This window comes from Humulus lupulus, chromosome 7 (assembly GCF_963169125.1).
Source record: "Humulus lupulus chromosome 7, drHumLupu1.1, whole genome shotgun sequence".
Taxonomy (NCBI): domain Eukaryota; kingdom Viridiplantae; phylum Streptophyta; class Magnoliopsida; order Rosales; family Cannabaceae; genus Humulus; species Humulus lupulus.
The window spans coordinates 91,442,238-91,455,313 of NC_084799.1; the positions used below are offsets into that span (position 1 = coordinate 91,442,238).

General features: G+C 39.5%; 1 non-coding gene across 1 annotated transcript; it reads left to right on the forward strand.

Annotated features, from left to right (window-relative positions):
• Positions 1–7,855: 7,855 nt before the first annotated feature.
• On the forward strand, positions 7,856–7,962 carry LOC133793149 (small nucleolar RNA R71). Its single transcript, XR_009874609.1, has one exon. It is a non-coding gene; the product is annotated as a small nucleolar RNA R71 (small nucleolar RNA).
• The last annotated feature ends 5,114 nt before the right edge of the window (positions 7,963–13,076 follow it).

A 13,076-nucleotide genomic window follows, 5' to 3' on the forward strand; every position in this document is an offset into this window, starting at 1 on the left:
TAAAAGGACTCCTCATCCTAAGAGGACCACTTATCAGGAGAATCCTAAAAGGACCCCTTATATCAGGAGGATCCTAAAAGGACCCTTTATATCAGGAAGATCCTAAAGGGACCCCTTATATCAGGATCCTAAAAGGACCCCCCCCCCCCCCCTTACAAATAAATAAGAAGACCTTGTAAGGCATCACTTGAGTTCACAAGGATTAGGTACCCTTATAAACATCAAGGAGGTCAAAAGGTCCTACAAGAAAAGCATCCTAATAAGAGTAAATGCTTCCACAAGAGGAAGTGCCTCAGGAGAAGCACCCACCAATAAGCCTAGAGCGGCCACCAAGTCATCTAGCCAAAAAGGGTCCTAAAAGCGACCCTTGCAAAAATAGTACTATGAATAACGACGAGAAGGACGCTTCTCGCAAAAGATAATAAGCACGCACAAATGATATATAAAAGGATAACTAGAACCCAATGGGCCAATATATCCTTATAGGTACAATTAAGAGGCACCAAAGAGGGACCTATTGAACCCATTCGCATGGGCTCCAAAGGACCTCAAGCCTGATAAGTAAAAAAGAGAACCTATCGAACCCCATTGTGCGGGCTCAAAAGGACCTCTAACATAGAGGAATAAAGATGAATGATCACATATGTATATATATATATAAAAGAGTTTTGATAATGTAACAGGACTTAGAGAAATTACAAGAAAAATAAGGCTCAAATGAGCATAAAACCACATTGGATTGAAACAGAAAAAATCACAGAATGATAATCTCAAGGCCTCCCGCCGTAGGCGTTCCAAAGGAGGAAAAATCAAAGTTTGGATTTTGCCTCCGTACTCCATAGAGGGCGTGCTCTATGGATCTATACTCAATATCAGCCTTATCCGCCTCTAAGGAAGCGACCCTCCCCTGCAACGTTGCGATGGTAGCCTTTGCACCCTCAAGGTCGGCCTCCAAGCGAGTGACCTTCTCCTGCAGCATCACGGCCTTGGCAATACCCCTCTTCTTCTTTTTTGATGATGAAGAGGCCTTCGCCAGGGCCTTCTCCACCTTAAGTTTGGTTTCAGCAAGCTCCCTCTCAAGCCCCTGGACTTGGACCGTAAGACGGTCCCTTTCAGCATTCGACGCGGAGAAGTCCTGAGCCGAGTCGGCAAATCGCTGAGAGAAAAGGGATAAGGCCGATGTAAGATAAATGAACTCACCCAAGTGGTGGAATGCACAAGAGTCTCCCCGAGCTCCGACATGGAAAAATTCCCAAGACCTCTCCAATTAGCCTCAGGAAGATCCTTCGCCACGTGGACATACCGTTGCCCATAAGAGGCCGCCATGCGGCCCACCCAGGGCACCCCTTTCAAGCCAAGGGCACTTGGATGGGTAGGGATAGATGACCCACTCATCGAAGGAGGAGGGGGCGCAGGAAGATCAGAAAAATGAGCCCCCGATGGATCAGGATTAAGGGAAGCCTGAGGGAAAGCATCAAATGCCTCATCATAGGGACAGACGAAGCCCCTCAGCATGGCCTGTTGATCATGGAAGTGGAAGGCCATGTCATGGCCTGTAGGGGCTAAATGAGGGCACCCCCTAGGAGACAAAGATGGTCGGTGGGGTTACCTATGTCCTGGGGAGACCCCCTCTGGCACACACTCTGCCTCACCCCCATCCGAGTGAGGTTCACCCAAAACAACCTTTTTCTTCCCCTTAGAAATAGTCCACAACATCCCAGGCTCCAAAACCGGGGACAGCTGGTAATGGTTAAGGTTGGTAACAGTGAAAAGATGTACATCCATTTTTTCGGCAGGGTCAGCCTCGAGAAATTTATCCATTGCATCTGCCTCCGACCCGAGAACTTCAGGCACGGCGAAATTCTCTGCACAATCAACACAGTTACCAACATGAACATAAGTTCCAAAACAGTAAGTTCAAAAAAAAAAACTTGAAGTACTAGGAGTTTAGCGAAAGTGCTCACGAACAGAGATGGGACCCTTCACAAAGAAGAAGTTCTACTTCCAAGACCCTGGGTTGGATACAAAACCCTCTATCAAGGAGACCAAAGAATTGGATTTTTGCATGAAATAAAAGCCTTTGGATTTAGGAGAGGGCCTGAGGTTGTACATGAAATGCACCTCTTGGGCCGTGGGAGCACTCCCGTAACGCTCCATATACGCAATAAAGAGGCAACTCAAGGTCAGCCAGCTGTTGGGCACCAACTGGAGCGGAGCAAGGTCAAAATGGTTGAGAACCATGACAAAAAATGGGTGTAATGGGATTGTGCCACCTTCTTTCAAGATATGCTTACTCATGGCCACATAACCCGGACTTGGGCGATCAGCCCGGCACTTGTTCGAAGGAATATATAATTTGTATTCCGGGCTAACAAGGTAGTTCTCCGCTAATTCCAGCAATTTATTTTCAGACACATGGGACACTAGGATGGATGCCAACAGGGGGCCAGTGTCTTGATTCTCAGTGCCCACCTTTCATTGTGCTCTCTTCGACATATCTGCAAAACCAAAAGAAAATGGTGAGGTGGAAACAGGGCACTTTACCCTCTATTTTTTCTTCCTAGCAAGGGTTTTCCACCAAGGCACCAAGTGTGAAAGCGCTAAGCAAGGGTAGACCAAGAACAAGGGTTGAGGATAAGACGGGACGACCCCATGACCATCATTAAGGGAAAATGGGGTAGGAGGCTCAGGCGGGAGATTTCCCTCCATAAACTCTAGCTCCATCTGCAAATCTAAAAGGGTCACCCTAAGGTTCGCTATATGGTCATTAAGGTCAAGGGAGAAAGATACTCTGTCTCCCCTCAAAACTGAGTCTATTTCGCTCTCTACCACCCATATTTTACGTCTAAGTTTAGCCATGTGCTCAAGATGACGAATATGAGCCTACCTCAAGGTATCGTAGTCTTGGTGAAGGTTGTCTTCGGAGGACTCCGAGTCTGAAGATAAGTCTACATACTCAACCCCAGGAGGAACACCGGATGATCCTTCACATGCCATGAGATCTCGTCTTGTAAGTAAATAGGGTTCACGTATAAATGAGGAGATTGCTACAAAACACAAAGGAATGGGCTTAAAACCTCTAGGCACAAGTGCTCTAAATAACCAACTACGGGGTATGAATGAGGGCATGCAACTGGGTTAACTCACGATGAGCTCACGCCAAAGTACCCAATCCCAAGTGGTGCTAATTTGGACCCAATTAACATAAGGGAGAAAGAAAGTATACCTCAAGCAAGTAAAATGGGGCACTGTCGTGGTCAAAAGGAGGTCGAGGGCCAAAAGCACTGTCATGGTCAAAGAGAAGCAAGTGGTCGAAAGTACGCGTCTGCAAAAATAAAGGAAAAAGGAGTTTTAGTCCTCAAATACCTGCATGGATATAAACATACAAGAAATTAACTCAAATATATAAAAATAAAAAAAAGGAAAGATAGCAAAAGTGAGGTTGTGGGGGATTGAACCCCTTACCTCTTGAAAGGAGGAAAGACCTCAGAACCACTAAGTTGAAGAGGTAAGGTGTAAATAATAGGCTAGATATGAAGGCTTATTGATAGGAGCCATAGGCTCATCTTAACCATTGAACCTAAGGCTTGATCAATGGTTGAGAAGGGAGCTTGGCACCTACACTGGGATCCACAAAGCAAAGTAATAGGCTCATATTCAATTTGAAGTAATAACAAGGATCATCACAAACACCGCCTATGCTTTCAAGACACCATACCGAAGAGTCTACCAGAGCGCCTAAAGGTCTACTCCTAGACTGGGGGGCAAGTGTGGATGCTGAAAATTCTACATCGGTAAAAGACCCGTATCTCATGCCTAAGGTCCCTGGGAGGTCCAAAACAACCATGTTTGAAATCCCTTTGATCCCTCGAAGGGATGCCCAAATCAACCTTGCTCCAAATGACCACTTCGCCTTGGACACCCACGAGCGCCCCAGATGTCTCGTGGGACTCTTCGCCTCGCACCTCACGGGTGCATACGGCGCCTCGGGGATGCATGTAGCACCTTGCGCCCATGTGGCCTTGTGACTGCATATGGTGCCTCGCGCCCATGTGGCCTTGCAGGTGCATGAGGGTCTCGCGCGCCCCTGATATCCCACAACCGCCTCGCGCGCCCCAGGCGTCTCGCGAGCCTCGTCTCCTCGGACGCTCTTGAGTGTCTCGCGCACCCCATGCGCCTCACGAGGCCTCTTCACTTCACACCAGCCATGTCGCCTCGCACCTACCATGTCGCCTCGCGAGGCCTTTTTGCCTCACACCAGCCATGTCGCCTCATGAGGCCTCTTCGCCTCGCACACCCCAGGCTCCTTGCGAGACCATCATCTTGCCTCGCCTCGCCTCGCCCCTCGCCTCACGCATGCAGCCGCGTCCCTAAGGGCCTCTCGAGAGACGCCCTCACCTTGCTCGGTGCACCAGCCATGCCATGGGCCTCATGAGAGATGCCCCCACCTCGCCTTGTCACATCCGCGCCACTAGGGGTCGCGTTCGTAGAGGGCGTCGTTGGTGGGGCCTTATCTCTCCCCTTAAGATAAGCACCACCAACGGGGGACCACTCTTACTGTGGGTCTAGAAAGAGGTAAGATCAAGGACCTCTCTAACACACAATTAAGGACAAATTGGAGAAGCCTCATAGCGATTCACGCAAAGTCTGAAGAAGTACGGAGCACCCTGACAAACTAAGAGGAGCTAGAGCATGGACACAAGGCCCACGCCAGAAAAGTAGTGGCCGTATAGGTGAGGTACCTGTTGTGGTCCTCGCTAGCCAATCTCTGACACTCATCCTGGGCAAGTAGTGGAGGCACAATTGGGTACTAAAGTGGAGGTGCTCCCACAGACTCTGACCATCTACTGAAGCCGACACCACTACACCTGATACAACTCTCCTGACAATGTACTTGTGTACCATCTGGTCCCCTGGACCACAATGTATCAGGGGCCATTAGAGTCCACTATAAAGGGAGCCCCACTTCAACATGGAGGGGGGTTGGAAAAAACACTGTATCTTGAGACAACAAAGGAATACAAGTTATTTTCCCCATTTTTCTTCTGCAACTATTTTCTAAGTTTCTAAGTTTCTGATTATATAGTTAAAGTTCTTCATTGATAAGCAATAGACTTTCATTTTTCTAAATTAACTTCATTGATGAGTTCTCACCGTCAACATAACTCTATGGATGAGTATTTGTATTTATGTTTGCTAAACTAAAAGTGTGAGCACATGACCTTTGTAAAAGTTTTTTTCTATATGGATTTTCGATATGATGAGTTAAAGTGAAAGTTTTAAATTTCTGCATGATTTTTGGTCTTATATGTTTTGTGTCATTACACTAGGCACTCGCGAAATTCCTTGGCTCTTTGTTTGGGCATGTGCCGTGGCTCAAATGTTTGGGCGCCGCGGCTCAAATGCATTCCTGCAAAAAACTTCATTTTTTAGTTTTCTCGATTTCCACAATTCATATTTACAATCTAAAGTTTAAGAGTCCAAAATTTTAAAGAAAAACTAAAACAACATAAAAGTTTAACACTAAAAAATTCATTGTTCACACTTTGACCACTATCATTCCACTCTTCTTTAACCACTATAAGTTGGAATCAATTCATTGTTCTCATTCTTGACCACTATCATTCCACTCTTCTTTGGAACCACTTGCACTTGACTCACTCATGGAGTATATGATATTGGGTAAATCACTCCCGCATCTAACCACTTTAGAACTTCTTTTCTCACTACTTCCTTCATTGTTGGATTTACTCACCTCTGAGCATCAATTGTCGGTTTAGCATCACCTACCATCAAAATTATATGCATCACAGTAGATGGGCTTATTCCCCTTATATCAGCTAAAGTCCATCCAATGGAAGTCTTATGAACTTGTAATACCCTTAGTATCTTTTCTATCTCCACCTTAGAGAGAGATGAAGATACTATAACTGGAAGGGTCTCATTTTCTCCAAGAAACACATATCATAAATGATCTGGTAAAGCCTTCAAGTGTAGAGCAGGTGGTTTCTCAATAGAAGGTAATGGTTTCTCAGGCCCTTGACCAAGTTCTTTAAACCTTTTCTCACCTAATGATCCATAGGATTTAATCCAATTCATATAACTCATTGCCTCCTCGCTATCCTCTTCATCTACATCATCAGCTGCAAGACTCAATTCAAGAGGATCTTCAACCAACTTCTGTCTTGCCACCACTCCATCTATCACATCAACAAAATAAAAACTATAATTTGCCCTTGGATAAGTCATGGCCTTGAATACATTGAATACTACTTAATCACCTTGTACTCTTAACCGTAATTCTTCTTTTTACACATCTATCAAAGCTTGCCCAATTGCTAAAAATGGTCTCCCCAAAATAATTGGGACATTTTCATCCTCCTCCATCTTAAGAACAATGAAATCTACTGGAAAAAAAACTTATTCACTTTCACCAACACATCTTCTATAATACCTCTTGGGTGTTTAACTGATTGATCCGCCAACTTTAATGTCACTATTGTGGGACTTGCTTCTCCCAACCCATGTTTGTAAAATACTAACAATGACATCAAATTTATACTTGCCCCCAAATCACACAACGCATGCTTGCATTAAAACTCCCCAATGGTGCATGGTATAGTAAAGTTGTTAGGATCTCTTAACTTTTGTGGGAGCTTTCTTTGCAGAATGGCACCAAACTCTTCAGTTAATGCTACCATTTCATAATCTTTCATCTTCCTATTATTAGACTAGATCTCCTTTATAAACTTGACATAGCTAGGCATCTGTTCTAGCGCTTCAGCGAAAGGTATGTTAATGTGTAGCTTCTTGAACACCTCCAAAAACTTCGCAAACTGTTTATCTAGATTCTGCTTATGGAGCCTCTGTAGATATGGAATCTTGATATGATGTTTAATTTTCATTGATGGTACCACTTCTTTCTCTGGAAGGCCTTTAGAAACCTTCTCTACTCTAGACTTCTTTTCTATTGTGCCTTGTGTCTTCTATTCCTGACTCACCTTGTCTGACGTATTCTCTCTTGGCTCTTCATATTGTGCTCCACTCCTCAAGATTATGGCTTGGCACTATTATTTAGGATTTACTTCCGTAGTGCTAAGTAAGTTTCCTTGAGCCCTGTTTGTAATCAAAGTATCCAATCGACCGATGTGAGTCTTCAAACTCCTTATAGATGCCCTGGTTTCAGTCATAAATTGGTTCAGTACATCAGGTTATGCTTCAGGTTGTTTCATGGGAATTGGCTATTGTGCTAATCTATTTTGTGGTTGATAAAAGCTAGTAAAGGTTGTTGATAAGATTTTTGGGGCTGAGGGAAAGGCTGGTTGTTTTGTGGAGGTTGGTCTTGTTGCTGGGTTTAAGGATAGGGTTGTTGTGTGGCTTGGTTGTTCTTCCAAGAAAATTTTGGATGGTTCTTCCAACCTTGGTTGTATGAAATTGAAAAGGGGTTGTTGGCTAGCCTTTGGAAATTCCAATTGCTTGCACTTCTTCCATGGGCATGTTATTCATATATATGGCAGGGCACTGATTTAGTGAATGAGCACTCCCACATACTTCACATATATTTTGTACTTGCATGGCTTGAGATGGAAGATTGCTCTATTGTAATTATTTCATTAAAGCCGCCACTTGAGCTTTAAGCAAGGACATAACATCCAATTCAATCATACCGGCCACCTTCTTTCTTTGTCCCCTCTCATTAGGCCACTGGTAATTCTTCATATCCATCTCTTCCAGTAATTCATATGCCTCATTAGCATTCTTGCTCATGAACGCACCCCTTGCTGCTGCATCAATTATTGTAGAAGTAGTACCATTTAACCCATTGTAAAAAATGTGAACCATCACTGACTTCTCTATACTATGATGAGGGCACTTCCTTAATAGCTCTTTGACTCTCTCCCATGCATCATACAACGATTCCCCTTTCGTGTGATAGAAATTATTAATTTCCCCTCTCAGCTTTGCAGCTTTTGCTGGAGGGAAAAACTTTGCAAAGAACATCTGGGCTAGTTCCTCCCATGTTGTAATAGAATTGGCTTACAATGAAATTAACCAACTCATTGCTCAATCTCTTAGAGAAATTGGGAATAATCTCACTCACTCCATTCATCTTAAAAGTTGCACACAGCTCTACGAAATTGGCTGTGCAAATTGGGATCCTCGGTAGGCAAACCCCCAAATTGAACGATAGACTGTACCATTTGTAATATTGTCGGCTTAATCTCAAAGTTATTAGCGGCAATTGTGGGGTGTCTGATGCATGAATGCACTCCCGTGACAGTGGGGAGCACATACTCTCTAAGAGTCCTTGGTCCTTGTTCCACAAGGACCTCTGCTACATTAGGAATAGTATTAGCAACATTGTTCGCTGCATTCCCCTGATTTTCTGCCATATCAAACTCCAATCTTTTCTTAATCTTTTGGTTTTTTTCTACAAAATCTCTCAATTTCAAGATCTATCTACTTCGTCGCATATACCAATGTTTCCTGAAAGCACAATATTATGACACAAATCGAATTAGAATGATAAATAAAAACCAAGTTAGAATAAAAATCAACTATTCTGATATTAATAATACAGTCTCCAACAAAGATGACAATAAACTTGTTGTGGAAATTATGTACGCAAGTATACGCAATCGTAACAAGTAATAAAATAGTAAGCAGAGTATCATTCCCACGAGGACTATTACTAATTACTAAGAACCAATCTTTATTTTCAATTTATTTGTCAAATAATGAATATAGACTTCACTAAGACTAAAAAAAATAAAACAATAAAGAACTCAATACTAAAATATTAATTCAAAGGAAAAATAATTAGGGGCATTAACTTCATCAACTATCCACCTACACCTCTCTAATATGAATTTAAGAATTCTTATCTCTATTGTGATAGCGGACTACATTTGTAAATTATATTCTTACTAGGACTTATAACTCTCTACAATAAGAAAATCGCCTACCTCTATATGGTAAATTAACATATCGCAGGCGTTAAACACGTAATCCCTTAGCTACACAAACCATACAAGTACTCTTGTCTAGTATAAATCTATGATTATTTGACTATAGCATATTTTTCCTTCACTTCTTAGATCTCAGGCTAAAACCATATAAATCATGCAATTAGTGGCCAATTAATCACAAGCATTAAACATAAGACAAATAATTCACAATATTGATAATAAAAACTTCATTAGATAATCATAAGGTTTCAAGAAGAATCCATTAACACCCAAAATAAGAAATTAGTTCAAGCAAAACATAATCAAATCCATCAAACTAAATATGAACATCACTACAAGAGAAAGTAAAAGAAGAAGAAAAAGAATGATAGAAACTAGTTGATCTACAAGCTTTTGCCTCCACAGAGTGTTTTTCTTGTATCTCTCCTTATGGTTCTTCTTCAAAAATCTTCATAATGTTGCTTATATAGTTGTTTGTCTTCTGAATGTGAAACTCCACTTTTGCCTCTGCGTAAAATACCCTAATTCACACTACGACTGTATGAGGCATCGCGGTCTGTGTCCAAGAATCAAAATCGTCTCATCTCTTTCTCAACAAGCACCGCAACTCTGATGCATGTGTGACGCGACCCTAATTCTCCAACTAATTGTGTCACGACCCTTAACTTCTCAGAATTTGGCATCTATGTCTAATTGTAGTGCCGTGACTCTAATGCTCAGTGTCGCAACTCAAATGTATTTTTTTCACCAAATCACATCTATTCGAGGCTCAAATGTCATACTGTACAAATATAACTAAATAAGCCCAAAAATTTCCTAAAACAACTCTATGAAACACTATAAAAACTACTCTATCATAACTATGCTTAAAACTCAGTTCCAAATCACTTTATAATCAACATTTAGCATCACAAAAATATAAATAGTGACTCAAGCATGTCCTAGGTAATTTCCATAATTAATATAAGAATTAAATAAAATAATTACAAATAAATAGAAAAACAATCAAACACTCAAACCAACTACCCATAACTGTTTCCTAACACCTAATAACTCATCAAAAATTATTTCAAACATTTTACAATAATCTAAGTATTTTTCATAATTATTATTTGAAAAACACCAAATAATAATTCAAGAAAATTTTGAAAAATTCCCTAACTTCACTAATCGGGCTTAAAAAAAACAGAGAAAAAACTTAAGAAAAGACCTCTGGAAGTTTCCAAATCGGGCTTCGTCAGAGTTGGCTTCTCCTCCAACGCAGACGACTCTAGAGCATCGGTTTTGGCCCTTTCTGACCCTCCTTTTCTTGGAAATGTATTCTCATGTATCCAGAAACTCAAACCACACAATCCCAGAACAAAACTATGCTTGCAACCCCTTGGTTTAAGATCTTCTTGTCCAACTCTGGTGTACAGCCAAAAATGGTGAAAAAAATGCATTTTGTGTTCTAGGCCTTTAAGCTTCGATTCTTTATGTCAAAATTGATCCTTGGAATCCCATAAGATTGTACACACACATCCACGAACCCAGAATTTTTCTAAACACTCTCAAATCTGAAATCCTCCATAAACACCAACTTTAATGGTGAAAAATGGTGATATTCAAAAACTATCCTTCTAGCCCATTTGATTACGCCCAATATTCTTCTTAGATCATAGGAAATACATCCAAACATTCAACACCACCCAGAAATTTCCTAGAGCTCTCAAACGATAAATCTCCTTGTCTCTCTCTAAAAAATTCAAGAATATTTTTCTTTCTTCCACTCATCTCTCTCTCTCTCTCTCTCTCTCTCTCTTCCCACTATTTAACTACCCTCTAAAGTGTTCAGAAAATAACCTAAAGAAAACAAAACACCTGTTACTTTGTTGAGAAACCCACTCTTCAAAGCCTATTATGTTAGAATTCTTTAAATTCTTTTACAAAATATATAAAAGAAATAATGATGTTATTATGACTAAACTGAATTTCGAATTTATTCAGTCAATTGAATTTTAAATCACATTCTAATGTTCTCCAAATTCCCTTCAACTAAGTTCAAACATAGGGACATTATGGTCATTTCACAATTACATGCAAATACCATTATTTAATCTATTTAAATAATAATGCAATAAACCATATAATATAACAAAATAAACTCATACCATATTATTACTATTATTATGCTCATAATAATAATATTCACAACATAAATAAATAACTAAATTAACTCACGTAATTAATTATTTATTAGACATTATGCACATGTCGGGATTTTATTTCAATAACTATTAAAATTTGACATAAGAAATCCCAATTTCTTAATGTCATAGGAATCACATCCACAATCAAACTTACAAATTTTAATAGAATGACAGGAACACCCTTAGTGGTAAAATTATGAAACTACCATCCCAATAGATTGGTATTACATAAACTAAGCTAATTGAAAGTCTAAGTAAAGTAATCATACCGACATATACTCAGTAAACCAGTCAACCCATTCCATAGGCACAATGTTGATCTCATCCATTGTATATAAGGTTTTGTCATGATACTACAAAATAAAAGTCAATATCAAACTATACATTAGTAGTTTCTTGATAAATGAAAATATAATGATATGTTAAGTACTTATATGCTTTGAAAGATATTATTTTAAGTCTTTCTCCAAAGTCAAATCTCTCATTAGCGGAATGTCGTAAAAACCTCGCATGGTATATTAGAAAATTTATTATAATTAATCAATTAATTATAAAAAATAAATCAAATGAAACAAGCTTCACATTCAGTATCATACTGGAACTGGAAACTAAGTGATGCCCTCGACCTTCCTTCTCAGAGTATTTAAAGCATTGTGGATTCCAAATGCACTAAAAAATTAAATGAATTTTTAATTAGATAATGCACTTAAAAATTCAAATGTATTGTGCTACAAATTTGAAATAAGACTAACATTTTCACTACATTCACAACTTCTTCTCTTGGATCATTACTAGTTGGATCGAAAAAAATATATACATCCTGGTTGTATGCATAAATGATTAGCAACATCTAGTGTCGTCTATAAAAACAATGTTATTCATTATTTACTAATAATTGAAAAGATGAAATTATAACTAAAAATAAGATATAATTTCATACCCAGAGTTATAAGCTACCAATAACATCATTCATTTATCTACTAATGCTAAGCGATTGGCAAGTGCGCTTGTTCAATCTTCATTATTTGACTTTGTATTAATACATACAAATAGAGAAGGCTCCATGAGCAAAGTCGAATAAGCGATTCTTAATGTCAAAACTTTTTCATATAAGCCTCTACAAATAAAAAATACAATGATAAATACTCATTAATAATAATTATTTTATCATATGAACAAAGTAAATTATAAGGATATAACTTTACCTCATATACAGTGTGATGCCAGATGCACTGATTTCTTCAAGATGTATGAAATGTGTACCATCACTCCTATCAATGTAAGTGTTATGATTCAATATTCCAAAGATATGATGAGGAATTGGAATCGGGTATGCCATAGAACCTTTATGCTTCAGAGATGTTCTCACAAACTGCATCAATTTTTTTTTTGGAATGTGACTAGGTATTGGGATTTCCTTCATTGCCAAACTCGATGTTTTGACACTAGATGATAATGATGGAAGTACCTCTTTCTGTTGCGGTTGGGTTATAGGTTCTGGAGGTGGACTCGATGTCTTCTTTCTCTTGATTTTTAACTTTTTTACTCTTCGTGGAGGGACCTATACAAATAACCAATTATAATAATAAGTAGTAGAGACAAATTTAATAAATAGTAGAAATAAGTACAATATGATAACTCAAATCATTTTTGAACTAAGTGTGCAGGCCATGATAAAAAGGAACCAACTGCATCTTGTACTTTTACAACGTCATTTGAGATAGGATTTGGAAAATATGCATTGTCAACAATAACTCCAGCTATGCGAAGTCGAAGATTATTCCCAGATTCATTGCAATGAATAATAGAAGACTCGGTATGGATTATATAGCCTTTTGCAAGTAATGTAAATGATGGCTCTACAAATACTCTACATGGTTCACCCTGTGATATTGAAGTAATTGTTAGTTTATCTTAT